The sequence below is a fragment of the Acanthochromis polyacanthus genome, chromosome 8, assembly GCF_021347895.1.
Source record: "Acanthochromis polyacanthus isolate Apoly-LR-REF ecotype Palm Island chromosome 8, KAUST_Apoly_ChrSc, whole genome shotgun sequence".
Classification (NCBI taxonomy): Eukaryota; Metazoa; Chordata; class Actinopteri; family Pomacentridae; genus Acanthochromis; species Acanthochromis polyacanthus.
Window position 1 is genome coordinate 34,499,703 of NC_067120.1, and position 16,111 is coordinate 34,515,813.

The window sequence follows — 16,111 nt, forward strand, 5'->3', positions numbered from 1 at the left end:
CCTGCAGTTTTGCAACGTTCCAGACTGTCTTAAAATTAAAAAATAGTTAATTCTGTGTCATGACATGTCTGTCATCATCAAACTCAGTTTTGAAATAACATTAGCAACCATGCAATGCATGTCTTTATTGAAATATATTAATTATTTAAAATACACATACAAATGACACAAACAAGGAACAGCAGGAAGATAAATCTTGTAAACGCTGTCCCCTGTGTAACATGCGAGTTACTATTCTAATTAGAAAGACAACAACAACAAATGTGGTGTTTCTTGCTAGTGAGCCAATATTTAACTAAAATATTTAAAGTCTGTGATTTATCAGAACTGATTTAATTCAATAACAGGGAAAAGGCAGGAAAATGTACTTTAGCTTGACAGGTAGCTAGCTGTATAGTCACTGTAGTTCATTTTTTACCTCACTTTTGTGGTTTTACATGCTGTTCTTTCATTCTTAGTTACACGTTTCTATTGCAAAATAATACCTCATGTTATGGTTTCAACTCGGTTTTTAATACATGGGCTACTTAATATTCTAATTTGAGGGACAGCAACATATGCTAGGCTAGTTAGCTTTTAGCACAGCAAGTTTAAATAGTGTTTTTTTCTTTATTATGATTACTGTTATGGTTAGATTCAATGCTGCCTTATGTATGCAGTGCAACGTAATCAAATATCAGCATGTTTGGTCATTAATTGATTTCATTCACTGACAGAAAAAAAGCGTGAAAATAAGCTCTCACCAGCTTACTAACTGTAGTTTGAGATTTAATTTGCTTTGTGCCAAAACTACCAATTTTTACTTTACATTTTAGCCAAATATGTAGGCTAATTATGATGTTAAAAATTCAGTTTTTACGATGATTAATTACTGTTACAAACGCTTGCTCTTTTCTGTTTTATTCTCTCGTAAACTCGGTGCACTCGGGCTGAAGCAACACTTTGAAAATACCACATTGCATTTTTGTTTATTCTCCTCAGAGACATAAATAGAGTGAGAAAACCAGCATCCAATTTGTGTGTCACAGTCAGCGGAAAAAAGGTCTTCATTTTGAGAAACAATAGCACTAACAGTGCCACTGGTGTGCTATCATCATGTAGATTTGTTTTGTGGTAATTATAAGGGTTCACAGTTAATGTGCGAAGCCTGTTCTCATGTTTGAAAATGCTGCAAATGCACACCAGGATGGATAGAAATCCTCTAAAAATCTCTGAAGGGATCAAACAAACAAAGGGATATGAAATGCAGCTACAAACATAATATGAGTATAAATGCATTTGTAAGGGGACAAAAAGCTGGAAAAATATCAGATATAAAAATATATATTTAACCCTTTGGCAGCCTATTCAAGAGTGAATGAAAGACCGTGTGATCTCCGGTCATGGTTGGAGAAGCGCTGAGGGGGAGAACAGAGAAAACAGCCAGACCACTGACCTCTCGCCGAGGGAGCATCCTGTGCACGGCAGCCCGAGACGAGGGCTCGCCGCGGGGGGAGACGCAGCCGGAGACGTGGGGGCGGGAGGCCTGGATGGGCTGCTGGCTGGAAGAGCAGCAGGGAAGGTGAAGGGAGCTCTGGAGAGCCGAGGTTATTGGGTTAAAGGAAGCAACAGAGGAGGAGGATGGAGACGAGGAAGAGGAGGTGGAGGAGGGCTGTTGAGGAAGGAGAGGTGAGGGAAGTGGTGTAAGAGAGGTGCAAGGGAGAGGAGAGAAATGGGGGAGTGAAAAAGGAAAGGTGCTATGTTGGGATTAAAGCTGAAATAAGCGGCATATGGAAAAGGTGAAGAGCAGCAGCAGCTCGGAGGAAAATAAAAGAAGAAGACCGAGAGGGAGAAATCTTTTATTAAAAGATCGCATTTTGTTCCCTGCTTTGCTTTAAGACTCCCTTATGCAGCTGGCACCAAACTACAACCTAATTATATCGCAATCAGGTAGAGCAGAATCACATCAGCTGCAGGTGTAAACGCACCCGAGGCGAGTTCAGATCAGTAATTGTGTACACAGAAATAAACTCACAAACAGGTGGAGGGCAACTCAGACTGCAACCCGCTTGTCAATATGGATTTATACTTGCAGATTCAACAGCTGACTGAGCAGGACCGACTGCTCCCTGTCAATATTAATTATCCCCTAAATATCATCGGAGGAAGTGATGTGCAAAGAAAACAGCGGGAGACGAGACGCGTTTTAAAGCCCGACGTGACTTCGTTCGCATCACAAGAGCTGTATGTTAATGCCAGAGGAGATTTAGGATGTAAGGGTAATTTTCATGGGCCGGCTTATGTTTGTCCTTTCAGGTTTATTAGATGGAGGAAGAGGGGATATCGACAGCAGGAAGCCTCCTGAGGATGCAGCAAAGTGGACGCCAGAGGATGAAAAGGAGAACGTGCAGCACGTGGAGCTGAGAGGCGAGAGGCTTCACTTTCTATTTGCTTTTGCTTTTTCTTCCCAGTGACGACATCTGTTGCCTAAATCCAAATCTGAAACCTGTGCTAGTAAACAAATCTGCAGCTTTGATGCAAATGGCAGAAATTTCAATGCAGTTCCATTTTTTTTATATTTATATAGTGTAGATTCGCAACATATTTAATCTCAAAGTGCTTAGCTTAGCATAGTAAGGTACAGACCTTATGAATTATAAACAGAGAACAGAAAACCCAACAATCCAAAGATGCCTTTGGATTCCTTATGAGCGAAAGTGGGAAGGAACGAAATAAATCCCTGGAATAGGGTGGGGGGAAAAAACTCTGACAGAACCAGGATCAGGAAAAGCGGACATCTTTGAAATTAGAAATATAATCCTCTGAACCTTCAACCCAAAGTCATCTTTTAAAAAATCAACAAAATGACACCATTAATCACAACTACAAACTGTAGAAACAGGAAAAATATTCAATTTTCCCTAAACTACTCATATGTAGCATGCTGCCCTGTTACAAAAAATTACCAAATCTACGTTCAAAATTGTGGACTTTATATTGCTGTGAAAACTGAGCCCACAGTGAACAAAAAATGAGATAGGAACAAAAAATTTAAAAACACAGAAAATGAGTTGGGGCACAGGAAATAAATGTCTTAGTCCCATAAGAAACATTTATATTTAGTCTTACATCATAAAATAGCTTAAATTAGCCAAAATTACAGCATTAATCAGAACTACAAACTGTTAAAAAATAAAAATTCTGTGAAAATTCTACACATCTAAACTAAAAATAACAAATTTGCACCAGATTCGGTAAAAAAATAAATAAAGTGCAGTACTTACAGGGAGTTAGGGATTTGATTTAAGCATTATACTGCCATGTAATGATTTTCAGCTTAAGTCTGCATATTATAGATTTTATTTTGATGTTTCTACATCATCTGAAGATTGCATCACTGGGCCGCATTGATTATTTTGAATGAGTGTGTGAGCTGTCTACAAATAACTACAGGATGCACTACATAATTCTCGCAAGTATGATGTTCCAAAAATTGTTCGCTCGTTGACACAACCAGTAAGTCAGGAGTGACTCAGCTATGACTAACATTCATACGACAAAATTCTAAATATGTAAATGAAAACTTATCCAAAAAATGATAAATTTGCACCAAATTCTGTAAAAAACAAACAAAAATTCTGTGCTCTTTAGTGGAACTGAAAAACCACGAGTAACTCAGCTGTGACCGACAATCACGTGACAAAAAAAACTCAGAGAAAATTGTACACATTTAAATAAAAACTTAGCCAAAAAAAATTACTATTGTTGCACCAAATGCTGTAAAAAACTAATTACTAGATTCTGTTAAAAAAAAAAAATCCCAAACCATTCTTTGTTGTTCGACACAACCTGGAAGTAATGTGTGACTCCGCTATGACCAAAAGCATCATGACCAAAATTCTGTGAAAATTCTACATGTCTAATTAAAAAATAACCAATTTGCACTGAATTCTGTAAAAAAAAATAATTCTGTGCTCCTTGACACAACCAGGGAGTCATGAGTGACTCAGCTGTAACCAACAGTTACAAGACAAACATTCTGTGAAAAATCTACACATCTCAATTAAAACTTAGAGAAAAATGAACTGATTTGCACCAGATTTGGTAAAAACCAAAAAATTCTGTGCTCCTTGACGTAACCAGGAAGTCGTGTGTGACTCAGCTGCGACCGACAGTTACGTATCAAAAATTCAGATAAAATTCTAAATATCTAAATGAAAACTTCAAAAAAATAATCAATTTGCACCAAATTCTGTAAAAAACTAAAAATTTCATGCTCCTCGACACAACCAGGAAGTCAGAAGTGACTCAGCTGAAACCAACACTTACAAGACACAAATCCAGTTAAAATTCTACATATTGAAATTAAAATTTAGCCGGAAAACAACCAATTTGCACCTGATTCTGTAAAAAACAAAAAATTCTGTGCTCCTCGACACAACCATTAAGCCACAAGTTGCTCAGCTTTGACCAAGAGTCACATAACAAAAATGATCTGAAAATTCGGTTGAACTGCAGGCAGTGTGCACATACACCAGCATGGAAAAAAATTCAAGAGACTAGGAGCCGAATAAAACATGCCGCATGATAAAATAAATGCAGCGTGGCTCAAAAATGGTGAACAGAACAGCAGATTGAATGATACATTCAGCATGGTGAAACATGTTTCTAGAGATGATGTGAAGAAAAGTGTAGAAGTTTCAAAAATGTAAGTAGAAAAGTATAGTATTTAGAGCAGTTATTTCCCCCCCAGTATTGCTAACATCTAAGGGAAATGTCTTACGTGTTTATTCCATTTTATTTCATTTTTAAAACATATATACTGAAAGAAATTTGAGTTTTATTTTTAAGATTGTTGGCATTATGACTTTGTTAAACTGCACAGAGGATATTTCAGAGTTCTCTCTACTTCTAGTAGTTCTGTTTCCATAGAGGTGCAGGACTTAATATTGCAGTAAAAAAAAAAAGAGCCCACAGTGAGTAAAAATGCGACAGGAACAAAAAAAACACCAGAAATGGGTTAAGACACAGAGGGTTAATTGGAAGTTTTTATCCAAAAAGAGACATTTAGATTTACTTTTATGTCACAAAATAGCTTCTTTCTACAAGTGATTCTTAGTTAGGTTTTTACACATTTTTGTGATTTTGCAAGTTTGAAAGGGGCGGAGCTCAGCTGGAAAATGGGTCATTTATTTCAGCACACCAATCAGGATGCAACAATATCTGAACCTGTGGTCTGTTTGCTTCCTGTTTCTGGGCTGCTGTTAATGGATTCTGTCTAAATTTGAGGGTTTTTTTAGGTAAATAATGTATTCAGGGTTGTGTTTACTGATGATCTGCGTCATGGGAATGGTGGCGTGTAGTACTGTTGAGTTTTGACCCGCGCTACAGAACATAAAACAGGAAATATCTGCTTTTGCTGCACTGATTTTCACTGAATCCTGATTTAATCCATTAGCTTCAGTGGAGACAGAAAACACGATTTAAGGACTAAAACGTCAAACCGTGACCCTCCACCAGACACCTGGTCCTGAAGGAGCAACTTGATGATCCACAAACTGACCTCCTTTCAACAACAACAAAAAAATAAAATAAAATAAAATCTTTTCTCTGTTCACTCACAAGGACGCCGAGTACAAAAAACACTCTCCGGTTCAGTCTGGGACATCAAGACAATGTTGTCGTGCTCCTGCTGGTTTTCACCGGTGGCGACAAGCACCTGTGCACTGCGCGCAACAAAGGTTCCTAGCAACAGTCGCCGAGGAAGAGACATCGTCAGGATGCACACCTGTTTGATCTGCCGGGACCCTCTGTGATAAGTGGCCCTGGTAACCATGGCAACCAGGATATGGGATGGATCCATGTGGTGCTATTGAACGGCCTTGGAAAACACACACATACATACATACAGACAGACGCGCACACACACACACACACACAAACTTAGGAAATCATGCTTGAAGAAGTATGCGACACACACACACACACACACACACGACAAACACACAACAGCACGTGCGCTGTGAGAAAACAGCACAGCAAACGACACAAACCAACGAACGTCAGGCACAAAGCGAAGCAGTCAGGCCACGTCGGGCTTCACACCTGCACGCCGACTCGTAGCAGACTTCTTCACACATGCAGGAACGTGCAGAAAAAAGGGTCTCACGTTCAGGAAAAGACAAACAGAAATACACACGGCGAACTCCAATCAGACAAACGACACGCAGGAAAAAAAGGAGGCGGCAGATGGCCGACATGCTGACAGTTACTCACGGCGTGCAGGTGGACGAGGAAGCGTTCTGCCGCTCGCTGAAGAACTCTGCATCGACCTTGGAGTGAAAAAACAAGAATCGTTAACCGCAGCAGTCATTCACACAAAAATAGACGAACAAATCTGCACACAGAAATACATAATTGCAATCGCTGTTACGTTTTCTATTGAGTGAAAGGCGGGATAGAAATGTGAGCGCTTAAATGCAATCAGACGTGAACAATGATGCGTGCTGCTCCGTGAGCTTTTTTCTCTTTTTAAATTCCTGTCTGACACACGGCAACGTGAATAGTTACCAATTAAGACACGTGAAACATGAAGTGCTGCAGTCATGCATACGTGCTCACACGCAGGTCTGAAAGCATTGAAATGCAAATGAGGCGACAATCTGCCTTGTTTGTATTAAGATAATTTCACACATAGAGATTATACAGACGTCAGTGCACAGATTAACCTGCGCTGTTGTGTATTAAAACAGATGATAAACCGACAATAATGCAGCCGCATTGTATCTACAATTATAGACAATTAGCACATAAATGCTTCTCGCTCTGTCCACGGCTCATTATATTTTCCTTCACTCTGTTGTCATGAAAACACTCGCTTATCCTATTTAGATTTAATGTAATTTAATGCCACACTGCTGATGTTTGTCTCGATAATTCTGCAACATAAATCGAGCGTTTTTGAAACCGATGGACTTGATGCAAACACAATAAAACAGTTGTTTGTACGAATACACCAAACACGCTGTGGACAGGACTCAGAGCTCGTCTCCGACCTTTCCAGTCTCCAAGCATGATCCTTTATTTGTACCAATCTGTGTTTTCCTTTATGCTGACAGTCCTTTGTAAGTTCTATTGAAATAAATCCTTTTCTTGTCACCGTGCAGAACAACTCAGATTCTGTCAGACTGACAGCCACGTCTTTTATTCCACGAGCCAGTGGTGACTCACGACCTGCATGTAGCTAGGAGCTAAACAGCAGCGCTTTTATTTTTTTGTTTTCTTGTTTTTTTTTGACAAACTCGCACTTCGGAGAAAAAAAATTAAGAGGGGAAAAACAGCAAAGAAGCAACAGCTTGGGATCAAAAGTCAAACCAGACGGGGAGTTTCATCCTCCTGATCGATCTTATCTGAGGAATCAGTCAGTCCTGGTTTAATCTCATCACGCAGTCACCCGAAAGAGATCAGTTTGCTGCTCGTTAGTTAGTTTTGATGCCTAAATTTTCTGCTGTTTCTTCTGCAACCTGTCGTAATTAGGATGTTGTACCATCTGTCCGTCCTTGATTGGTTTAATTTATTCACCTTTCAGCTCGGCTTACTGATTATTTTTGTTGTTGTTTCAGAGAGAGAAAAAAATCTCACGTTAAAGTTAAAAACTAGTGTTAGATTTCATGTATTTGTGCATCTTTTTAAGTCATTTTGTGAGTAAAAAGTCCTTTGTTATGGGAGATCATTTAAGTTTCTGCTGTTTTCTTGTTTTTGTTTACATCATGTAGGAGGGAAGATAATGACAGAAAGATTCATCATCATTGGAAAAGTGTTTCTCACTCGTTAGTGATGATTAAAAGCATGAAATTCAAGTGGTAACTTTGGCTGCTATAAGACCCATTTGTTTCCTTTTTGTGTCACTTCTGTACAGACAAATCACAGCATTCGTTAAAAAAATTGTTATTGGTAGTCTTGTACACAAAAAGGCACATTTGCTGGTGATTTGGATTGAAGATAACAGTTTGTCAAACTCAGTGTCATAGGTTTGCCAACATTCTGGCAGTAATGAAAAGTTTGTGAGTTCTGGCAGACATGGAGTTTTATATTCAAATGAATGACATTACTGGCAATTAAAGTATTATTCAGTTTTTCTTGGGTTTTTTGGCAGACAGCTTGAGTAAACCTTTGGCAGTGTTGTAGCAAATTTGCAACAAGGCCATGTTTTCAAAAATCACTTGCAACCGACTTCTGGCTAAGTTTGTGGAAAATTTATGACTCTGCAGCAATTTGATATTGTTTTTTTTATCACATCAAGATCGATTTTCTTTGTACTTCTACACACGTGGACAGAATTGTTGGTACCCCTCAGTTAAAGAAGGAAAAACCCACAATTCTCACTGAAATCACTTGAAACTCACAAAAGTAACAATAAATAAAAATTTATTGAAAATTAAATAATCAAAATCAGCCATCACTTTTGAATTGTTGATTAACATAATTATTTAAAAAAACAAACTAATGAAATAGGGCTGGACAAAAATGATGGTACCCATAACTTAATATTTTGTTGCACAACCTTTTGAGGCAATCACTGCAATTAAACGATTTCTGTATTTGTCAATGAGCGTTCTGCAGCTGTCAACAGGTATTTTGGCCCACTCCTCATGAGCAAACAGCTCCAGTTGTCTCAGGTTTGATGGGTGTCTTCTCCAAATGGCATGTTTCAGCTCCTTCCACATATGTTCAATGGGATTCAGATCTGGGCTCATAGAAGGCCACTTTAGAATAGTCCAACGCTTTTCTCTCAGCCATTCTTGGGTGTTTTTGGCTGTGTGTTTTGGATGGTTGTCCTGTTGGAAGACCCATGACCTGCGACTGAGACCAAGCTTTCTGACACTAGGCAGCACATTTCTCTCCAGAATGCCTTGATAGTCTTCAGATTTCATCGTACCTTGCACACTTTCAAGACACCCTGTGCCAGATGCAGCAAAGCAGCCCCAAAACATTACTGAGCCTCCTCCATGTTTCACCGTAGGGACAGTGTTCTTTTCTTCGTATGCTTGGTTTTTGAGTCTATGAACATAGAGTTGATGTGCCTTACCAAAAAGCTCCAGTTTGGTCTCATCTGTCCAAAGGACATTCTCCCAGAAGCTTTGTGGCTTGTCAACATGCATTTTTGCAAATTCCAGTCTGGCTTTTTTATGAGTTTTTTTCAGCAGTGGTGTCCTCCTTGGTCGTCTCCCATGAAGTCCACTTTGGCTCAAACAACGACGAATGGTGCGATCTGACACTGATGTACCTTGGCCTTGGAGTTCACCTTTAATTTCTTTGGAGGTTGCTCTGGGCTCTTTGGATACAATTCCAACGATCCGTCTCTTCAATTTGTCATCAATTTTCCTCTTGCGGCCACGTCCAGGGAGGTTGGCTACTGTCCCGTGGGTCTTGAACTTCTGAATAATATGAGCCACTGTTGTCACAGGAACTTCAAGCTGTTTAGAGATGGTCTTATAGCCTTTACCTTTAAGATGTTTGTCTATAATTTTTTTTTCGGATGTCCTGGGACAATTCTCTCCTTCGCTTTCTGTTGTCCATGTTCAGTGTGGTACACACCTTTTCACCAAACAGCAGGGTGACTACTTGTCTCCCTTTAAATAGGCAGACTGACTGATTATGAGTTTGGAAACACCTGTGATGTCAATTAAATGACACACCTGAGTAAATCATGTCACTGGTCAAATAGTTTTCAATCTTTTATAGAGGTACCATCATTTTTGTCCAGGCCTGTTTCATTAGTTTGTTTTTTTAAATAATTATGTTAATCAACAATTCAAAAGTAATGGCTGTTTTTGATTATTTAATTTTCAATAAATTTTTATTTATTGTTACTTTTGTGAGTTTCAAGTGATTTCAGTGAGAATTGTGGGTTTTTCCTTCTTTAACTGAGGGGTACCAACAATTTTGTCCACGTGTGTATGTTGGTGCAGCGGTTCTCATTGACCTTGCTGCAAATGTATTGATGTTTACCACAACTATTTGCCAGAAACCTAAAATAATTATAACGCTAGCCATGCTAGCTCCATTAGCACCATTAGCATAGCTGTAGTAGAGATAGCAGCCAAAGATACAACACTACCTTTAAAAAGTCAAACTGTAAATACAATTAGTTTCCCTTTTTGTGGTCAAAACTCATGAATAAATAGTTTTAAATGTTTTAATTGATTCGTATTAGTCAAAGGAGCTGCAGGAAAAGTACAATTTTGTATGCTAGATGCAAACGTTAGCTTTGCTTCTGTAAAAAACACTTTAAAACCTACAAAACGGACACTATAATGTGTGCTACACAATTGCGACCACACTAATGACGTTAAATGATGGTTATTCTACTGTAGCTTTGAGCGTCATGCTTGTTTAAAACACCAGTATAACTATTAAAGTCATGTCTTTCATTGTTTTTAGTAGTTAGAAGATTTTAGCTCAGATGTTCATGTTTGCTAGCCTTTTCCAGCGCTTCCTTTTACCATAAGTTGGATACATTGCGGCTTTCTGAACAATTCTGTACATATATATTTACATATATCATAAATACAACTTGCTTGTTGATGTAAACACTGTTATCTGGTGGCTGTCATGTTACAGTGCTAGCTTTAGCAGTGATAGCTAATGCAGCTAAGCACCCAAAAAACAACAACATGCCCAGGTTGAAATACATTATCCTTTTTTTGTAGTCAACACTAATCTTATAGTGATTTTGAAATGTAATTTATGAAGGAAGAATTTACAATGGAAAGTGATATTAGTGTTGAAAGTTGAAGGCGTTTAGCTAAACGCTTAGATAAAGTCTACAATTCTGTAGCATCGCTCACAAAGCAGTCTTATTATTAAGGACCAGCGTCTAAATGGAGTAAGAGTTTAATCTACCAGTAAGTTTTCAATTGTTTAATGTACTATATCAGAAAAGTTGATGAGCTACTAGCTAACTAGCCTGCTAACTGGTGCTAGCCGGGCAGCTAATGTGGCTGCCTAAGCTAATGTAAGTTTGTATCTCGTGTAGCAGGCTAATATCTAGCTGGCTGTTAGCCTGTAGCGAGTCTGAAATCATTCTTATCTAATACACACTATAACTACAGTTCATCATTTTATTGCAGTGTCTAACATCAGATTAATAGATTAGAAAATTAAGGAACATCCTTTGGGAATTCAAAACTTGAATGCTAACACCACGTATGCCAAAACAAATATTAGTTAGCAGATTTAACTTCAGATTTCTCAGCATGTAGGAAATATGTAGAACAATGGAGGTTTGTTATGTTGGACAATGTGGTGAATTTTATGTTGTGAAAGGAGATTTAAGAACAGAGAAAAGTGATACACAACATCGAGAAAGCAGAAGAAAATTAGGTTCAGAGTTTAATCAGTTAGTTTTAAGGAATAACACTGTTTCTTACCCCAAAAAACGCCTCGGAAATACGTTGTGTAGTTTAGAAATGACCTTCTGCACAACAGTGTCGTTGGTGCTTTTTGCCATTAAAGTTTAAATTGAAATTATTTGATAAGCTGTACTGAAAATAAGAGCGTGTACAATTTAATGAGGTTGGCACCGGCAAAGACAGAAACCAGAAAATTTTAAGCTTAAATTAGCAGTTTTTGATGCTTTTCTGGTAATTGGTTCTCAGCATTTGCCCCCTAAACATTCATTCACATTCAGACTTAAAACTCATGATTAAGCTTAAAAACTATGTGCCTCTGTGTAAAACATTTATGGTTTACATGGACTCTTATTACAAACTAAGTAATTTCGGTCAATTTGGACAATTTCTAACTTGTTTTTTTTTACACATTTCGAGCTATTTAAGATGAATTTAGGGAATTTTGGATCAATTTTATGTCACTTTAAACAATTTTGAACCTGTCCTGTATAGATTTTACAGATTTTAAGTTATTTTTGGGCAAAGTTACCGCTTTGGACAAAATTTGAACCTTTTTGGTTAAAAACTGCAATCAATTAAATTGGTTGTGCTTTTCAATGGGCTGAATGTAAACTTGCATGCGATATTATCGGCTGACGCTGTTGTGTAAAAATTAATCCACTGCTGTAATAAATCTATATTTGTGTGTGCTGAATCTGAGAGCAGGCCATGTAACCTGAACTGCTTACAGTCATCTGGTAACTACTAAAAATAATGAGGATACATCAAAGAAGATGTGAGAGTGGTGTTGGCATGAAACCTGGGGGAGGACTTCTCCCTCTGGGGAGTTGCCGGCCAGTCTCATATTTTTAATTCAAAAAATTTACAAAGTTTTAGATTCTCTTAAACATCAAACAGATGATTTAATGGTGTAATATGACAGCTGACAGAGGCAAAAAGAAGGATGGGCTGAGGGTGTGAACTGACCACAGCCCAGATAGTATAAATCAGTGATCATCAACTGGCGGCCCGCGGGCCGAATCCGGCCCGCCGAACCATCCAATCCGGCCCGCGACTGGATTCCAAAATTGTGAGGATCAAAGAGAAAATATCATGTGGTCCACACTATTAAAGCAGTCAGTCCAGTCATTATTAAAGGATCTGTTTTCCACATCAACTTTTCGTTTTGTGGCCTTAGAGAGTGCCATTTTACCCGTGTTAAGAGGCCCTTTCCTGTCACTTCTGCGGTGTTTCTTTTTCAAGTGCTCTGTAAATAAAGTTGACTTGAGATGAGGCAAAATATCTCTATCACTCCTAGTGGTTGACTGTGGTACAGGTGATAGGAGCGCTGACTCATAAAGGCTAAAAATGCCTTCAGTTTTGTAATGAAATGGAAAAAATATAAAAAATAAACATCAAATAATAATGTTATGCCAAAATTCGATTTTTATTTAATTTTTGTTTGAGGGTCCGGCCCCCAAAGTGACTGTCCGGTAAAATTCTGGCCCTCTGGCAAATATAGTTGGTGACCCCTGATATAAATGATTGAGTTGTTTGACAGGAAAATCAGAAGGCTCCCGGGACCTTTCTCAGTGTTTTGACCTGTTTGAACAGAATAAACACTTAATCTTCTTGGCATCTGAAGACTTGGCTCCTGGTTTCCTTTGATGTTTTCTCTGGTGAGACTTAGTCTTTTTTGAGACCTAGAACTTTGAATTAAACTACAAGTGTTATTATATTGAGTGATTAGGTTAGACATAAATCATAAGTTGAGGGGCAACTGGCCGTCCTTCAACAACACATGACTTTATAAACATGTGTTTATTAAAAGCAATGCTTTTCTTCATTATCACTAATTGTTGACAGTGGGGCTACAGTTTTACACAGTGGCGGAAAACTCAGTTAAATGTAAATGTTTCCAAACACTCAAGATTTTAAAAGTCTTGGATTACTTAAAATTGTCACAGAATACAAAGGTGTATGGTAAACTGTGCAGATTTTGGATGTCAGAAGAGAAAATACTGGGGTCAATTAACGTTTGTTTACTTCTCTCCTGCTCTCTGTGCTCACATGTACTGCAATTTAATCCAGACGGTTTCCAAATAAACCTGTTTTTGTTGATGTATTTTTATGTTTCTGTTGTCAGATGAAAGAAGTATGAAATCGTGACAACAAACTGCTGCGCTGCACCAATATAGTCCTGATTTTATAACTGTGGCTCCGCATAACAGGGGTTAACAACGACGGCTGTGCAATCAATTGGACTGTATTTTCATAAAATTCAAAGCTACAACTGAAATCAGAAAGCGGCTGCACAAAAAAGCTGTCGATGTTCTGTGTTATTTCACTTTTTTAAGGAGTTTAATAGAAACTTGCATTTATTTTGACCTTACGTTGAGCTAACTATTTTATTTAGTTTGTTTGTTCTCTTATTTATTGGTGAAATCATTTTTTTTTCAATTTAACATTTTTATTACTGCGAAGCACTTTTAAACTTTGTTTTCAAAATGTGCCATACAAACAATTATTATTGTTGCTATTATTACACTGCTGACTAAAATAATACATACTTATTTATAGTTATTTTTTCATCATCATGCCAAAGTTTCCAGTTGTACTCCACATTTTTTTAAATTTATTGTTGAAACCTTTTTCCATTTTGCACTGTGCTGATTTTTACAATAGCACAGTCTATTAAAATAAAATTAAATTAAATTGTCCTTTTCTGGAGGACAATTACATTAATGGGCACAATAGTTTATGGATTAATCAATGAAAAAATGGTCTTTTAAATGATGTTTTGCTGGTCAAGTTTGGCACCATTTAAAACACAGCGAGGGTTTTTTCTGTTGACTTTAAACTTGCTTCAGTGTCAAAACTCCAATGAAATCAAATAAATCCACTGTGTGACATTTGATGAATCCTCGTTAAAACTGATTTCTAACAACAGTGACTCTAAAATTAAAATATAATCCTGAAAACCGCATCCTGACCTTGTTTTTACGTTGTCAGTGCATCAGCGGGAAGCTTCATAAACCCTGACAGGCCTGTTTGCTGTGCCACTTCTTCTTCTCCTTCTTCTTCTTCCCTCCACCTCAATAATAACTCTCCTTTTTTTCCCCTCCTTCATCCTCAGGCGACCCCGAAGCTGCCACCATCCTCCTCCTCACGTCTACAGCCCTGCCCCCCCCTCGGCTCGTCTACTCTCCTCCAGCGAATGAAAAGGCCACATCAAACAATGGATTTAGCTCCTAAGTAGATGAGGGGAAGCGAAACAACGGTGGAGGATGAATAAATGAAGCTGTGAGAGGAGGTTTAGAGTGGAGGTGAGTGAGGGCCAGGTGGAGAAAATCGTAGAAAATACAGATTTATACAATACTATATAAATAAAATCTGACATTTTATTCATCCAGTGACACTCAGATGATGTATTTATGCAGAAACAACCCATATTAGCAAACATATAGGTTAATTTTTAATTAATATATGCTGTATTTTTCCTGTATTTTCATTTTAATTATTGATATACATTTATTTTGTGTAACTGAGCATTTTAATTAGTGTATAATGTTATTTTTACAATTATATTACTGTAAAAAAATTGCAATTTTCAACATTTTTTGTAAAATTCACTGTTTAGCAACAGATAATAGCTTCTAAAATCGCACAGCGAAAAGTAATCAATTTTATTTGAAGCCTAAAAAAACAGGCCAACACTCAAAATAAAGCATCAAAAATATTTTTAAAAAATAGTAATCCATTTTTTTGTAACATTTGACAGTAATACTGCACAATTCTTATGTATTTAAATTTCCAAAAAAAAATTTCAAATGCAGTAAATTTTTTTCCTATTTTAATATATAAAAAAACCTTAGTAAATGAACTTCTATTTTACAAATTTTCTGTGCCTGGTTAAATTACATATAATATCTAAACTCACAAGATCACTCGGGGAAAGGACTACAAAAAATAATTATTATAAAACAATATTTTTTTCAAAATAATAATTTACTATTTTACAACATGTGGTTGTAAAATTACACCTTTTTAAATTTTGAATTTAAATAATAATACTAATAATTAACTACTATAATGCAAATTTCCCATGCTTGGTTAAATTACATATAATATCTGTTAAAACCACATTATCTGAGGGAAAACAACCGTAAAGAATATTTTTAAAAATATACATTTTTTTCTCTTACAATATAAATTTGCAGTGTAACACTGAATTTAAATCAGCAAAAAAATCATTTTACAGATAGTTGCTGTTATTTAAAAAAATGATGTATGCTACAGACTGAAAATAGTAAATCTTTTTCTTTTTTACTGTAATTCTACAGATTTTCTGTATTTTGTTAAATTACAAATAATACCTCATAAAATCTGAGGAAAAAATATTAATTTACGTGTAAGCAAATTGTAAAATCAAAAACGTCAGAATCGTTATTTGTTCTTTTACAATGTTTTACTTTCCATAATTTATCATTTATCTAAATACATTCATTAATTAAATGCTACTGTGCAAATTTTCCATATTTAGTTAAATTACAGATAATATCTATTAAAATCACGTTAACTGGGAAAAAGATGTAAAGAACATTTTTTAAAATACTAATTTGCTCTTTTCCAGTGTGTGGATGTATTTAAATCAGCTAAAATATCAGTATTAACAGCTTTAATTATTATTTTCTGACATCCCTGCTAAAGTATTTTCACGTTTTTCAACAGGTTTTTGT